This window comes from Capricornis sumatraensis, chromosome 2, assembly GCF_032405125.1.
Source record: "Capricornis sumatraensis isolate serow.1 chromosome 2, serow.2, whole genome shotgun sequence".
Lineage (NCBI taxonomy): Eukaryota > Metazoa > Chordata > Mammalia > Artiodactyla > Bovidae > Capricornis > Capricornis sumatraensis.
This window is the reverse complement of record NC_091070.1, coordinates 154,880,030-154,884,746: the sequence shown is the minus strand read 5'-3', so window position 1 is coordinate 154,884,746 and position 4,717 is coordinate 154,880,030.

Sequence of the window (4,717 nt, the reverse complement as noted above, 5' to 3'; positions counted from 1 at the left end):
AGGGAGTTTTAAAGAATTATTATAAAACATTCTGTTTTATGCTGTTAAAATTGATTGGTCATGCATTCAAAATTGTAAACAATTAAAGGATGAAATTGTCACAAATTATCATCAACAATTAGAAACCACTTTGAAAGAGTAGTGAAAGCTTGCATTTACCATATAGCTTGTGCTCTAGCCATGGTTTTCTACATGGTCTAAGACTTAAGCTTTATGACACAACCAAAAAAAGTCTATGTTTAAAATGCTGACTAGATGGAGGGGATATATGTATACTTATGAATGATTCATGTTGCTGTATGGCAGAAACCAACAGAACATTGTAAAGCAATTATTATCCAATTAAAAAAAATAAAATGCTGACATGTCTGAACTTCACACAGTACCTCAACAGTGTGATAGTAATATCTCTAAAAGAAAAATTAGAAGATACACCACTAAATTATTTTAAACTTAAAGGATCCCCAAAACTGGCCTCCATTGACCAAGATACCTACTAGTACTGTAAAGAAAAAGCCCGTTGGGTTTGAGAATGTCCATTCCTCAGAAAGAAAGAAAAGACCCAAGAAGTCTTCACAGGAGGAATACTAACTCTGGTCTGAGGGAGCAGTCTTTCCATACCCTGAATTCCCAATAAATTCAGTGATGTTACCCATGTGAGTTGAAGGGCATCCTACTATAATTCTTATCCATATTGCAATGACATATTTCACCCTTAACACTGCTTCATTCCCCAGCTTCTTTCTCAAAGTCACCAAATTTTGTCCATGGTGGGCTTTGATAATTTGCCTCCCAGTCCCCCATTATCTTTAAAGGATCCCTCCAGGTCCAATACAATTTCCTTCTTAGAACAGCTACCTCGACAACTTCATGAAATGGGGTTAAACTTCCTTGTGATCCTGAAGGACTTCTTTCACAAGTCTCCTATTTGTTCCCTTCACACCTGTTTCCTCTAATGGCTTCCTAAGTTTCCTGACTTCCCTAAGTTTCTCTGTCATCTTTGACCTAGTACCTATCTTATAGAGAACTTAAGGCAATTTGTTCTGAACTGAAGGCAGTCCATGCTAAAGGAGATCAGTCCTGGGTGCTCACTGGAAGGACTGATGTTGAAGCTGAAACTCCAAAACTTTGGCCACCTCATGCGAAGAGCTGACTCATTGGAAAAGACCCTGATGATGGGAAAGATTGAGGGCAGGAGGAGAAGAGGACAACAGAGGATGAGATGGTTGGATGGCATCACCGACTCGATGGACATGGGTTTGGGTGGACTCTGGGAGTTGGTGATGGACATGGAGTCCTGGCATGCTGTGGTTCATGGGGTCACAAGGAGTCAGACACGACTGAGTGACTGAACTGAAGTGAACTGAAGGCAATTAGTAGAAAGAGTTTCTCCTCTTTGTAGACAAGGAATTCCACTATTATCTGGCATTTATGTGGTGCAGAACCCCATAATAGAGTGCTATAGTAGGTAAAAACAGATCTATCCATGTCCCTCCCTAAGATTCCCCAAGATTATTTAACACCAGAGGAACTTGAAGGACTCTGCCCAATAATTCAGGGATTGCTAGATAAGGGACAGAGGAGCCTGGTTGGCTACAGTGCATGGGATTGCAGAGTTGGACACGACTGAGCTCAAGCAGTCACGTGTGCCTGGTTCCTACTTCTAGCACACGCAACACTTCCTCTCTGGTTACTGAAAGGCCAAATGGAAAGGGGTACTGGCTATTCCAAGACCTGTTAATATGTTTCCGTTCAAATTTAATAGACCTCTATTAGATATACTATCAGGAGGACAACAGCCAGCACACACTGAGGAACAATATAGCAGGTATCCATAAAAAACAAAAACAAAAAACGCAGTCCTAGACTCATTACTAGAGTCATGCAGGTCACACAGGGACACCCTCCATGTAAAAACAGTTCTTCAAGGGCACAGTGTGTGTGCGTGTGTGTGTATGCCCGCGTGCCTGCTTGAGCTCAGTCGTGTCCGACTCTGCAATCCCATGCACTGTAGCCAACCAGGCTCCTCTGTCCACGGGATTTTCCAGGCAAGAATACTGGAGTGGGTTGCCATTTCCTTCTCCAAGGGATTTTCCCAACCCAGGGATTGAAACAGCATCTCTCACATCTCTTGCATTGGCAGGCAGATTCTTTGCCACTAGTGCCATCTGGGAAACCTACAAGAGCACAATAGATAACTGTTATTTGAAGAGAATTCTCTTGATTTTATGATCAAAATTTTTTTAATTGATTTTTTTAAATTCTCTTGATTCTCTTGACTGCTTCTTCATTTTACTTATATTTTTCTGACTCTGAATTTAGGAGTAAGAGCACTGTTACTTCTAGGGAAGTAACTTTTTGAAGGGAAGAAAAATTCTGTTCAAAGAACAATGAAACAAACTTCTCTGGTATATCAGATTATGAGTTCAAAAAGGAGCAATGAAAATACTGAAGGAATTAAGAAAGGCTATAGATAGAATTGCAAATTACTGTAAAGAGAAACAAGCAACTATAAAGGGGAGTCAACTGAAATTAGAAAACTCATTTGCAGAGATAAAATCGGAGTTAAAGACAATAAATAGCAAACTGGATAAAGCAGAAGAATGGATAAGTGCTCTGAAAGGCAAAACAACAGAAATCACCCAATCAGAACAGCAAACAGAAAGATACATTTTAAAAAATGAAAGCAAGCATGAGATAATATAAAGTATCCCAATCTACACATAATAGGGATCTCAGAGGAGAAGAGAAATGGGGAACAAAAATGCATTTGAAGAAATTATGGCTGAAAACTTCCCAAGCCTAAAAATGAACATATCCAGGTACAGGAACCACTCTTCCCTTCAAAGAGTTACTTCCCTAGGAGTAACAGTGCTCTTACTCCTAAATTCAAAGCGTCAGAAAAATATAAGTAAAATGAAGACGCAGAGGAGCCAAACAAGATGAACCCAAACAGATCTAGACATATTACAGTTAAAATGGCAAAAAGTTAAAGAGAGGATTCTAAAGGAAGAAAGAAAAAGCAAAGGGTTAATTTCAAGGGAACTCTGGTAAGTCTATCATCTGATTTCTCTACAGAAATTTGCAGGCCAGAAGGGAGTTGAAAGATATATTCAAAGTCCTGAAAGGGAAAAACTTGCAACCTAGGATATTCTACCCAGCAAAATTACCATTTAGAACAGGAAGAGAGATAATTTCTCAGATAAACAAAAGCTACAGAAATACTAAACCTATCCTAAAAGAAATATTGAAAGGTCTTCTCTAAATAGAAAAGAAACACGAATCTATAGGAAAGAGAAAATCACAACAGGAAAGTAAATCACTTAAGCCAATACACAGATTTTTAAAAATCAAAAAAAAGTTTCTGTGAAAGTGGTGACAACAAAAATGAACAACAAAATGATAAACATGAAGGTGTAAGAGAGGACACCAAAATCATAAAATGTGTATCTTTGAGTTTTATGTCACTTAAAAATAAATTCAAGTTTCCACATTTATTTTATAATTATCTGACATTTACTGTTTTTATCAAGATTATTTTTAATGTTTAAATCTAAAGCCAAGCTGGAATATTATTTGTGCAAGATTTATAAGAGATCTAGGCACTCTCATTCTACATGGCTGTCCAGTAGACTGACAACATTTCATGTACTGTTTATATTGTCTCACTGATCTGAAACAACACTATTTACATAACCTTAATCAGGTATGTTGTTGGTTCTATTTTTAGACTATGCAGCATGCTGTTATCCTTTGTCTTCAGATTTATGCTTTGATGGCACATTGTTCTAATGACTGCAGTTCTATAAACTTCATTTATAGAAGAAATTATGGCTGAAAACTTCCCAAACCCTGCACCCCTTCTGAATTTTCATGGCTTTTTAATGTGTTTGATCAGCTCAATTTAAAATTTATAATCAGCTTTTGTGAAATTTTAACTCAAAACACGCAAAATTTACAGGTGAAGTAACACAGTTGTTTCGGAGAAGGCAATGGCACCCCACTTCAGTACTCTTGCCTGGAAAATCCCGTGGACAGAGGAGCCTGGTGGGCTGCAGTCCATGGGGTCGCTAAGAGTCGGACACGACTGAGCGACTTCACTTTCACTTTTCACTTTCATGCATTGGAGAAGGAAATGGCAACCCACTCCAGTGTTCTTGCCTGGAGAATCCCAGGGACAGAGGAGCCTGGTGAGCTGCCGTCTATGGGGTCGCACAGAGTCGGACATGACTGAAGCGACTTAGCAGCAGCAGCAGCAGCAACACAGTTGTTTTGTATAAGAAATTAGTCCTTTCCTCTCAAGAAAACAGTATACATATTCATTTGTATAATTATTCATATGTGACTTTCTGAAGCATTACTTAATAAAATTTTTCTTTTTTTCAAGATATTACAAATTTGACATTCTCTTTGTTTTCTACTCAGTTGCTTCCATTTCCACTTAAATTAATTATCCAACCACACTAATTCTTTCCTTTGTGGGCCAGGAATTGATATTCTATAGTAGATGATTTTTCTATTTTTTACATTAAAACTTTAATGATAAAAGAAAAAGTACATACATAGATAAAAATAATCCAGATCAAAAAAGCACTTGTGAAAACTTTTAATATTACCAGAATTTAAAAGAAAGAAACAAAAAATCTGAGTAATTAGTGACCACACATGCTTTATCTTCTCCCAAACTGAGACTAAAACAAAAGGCTGTGAAGTATTT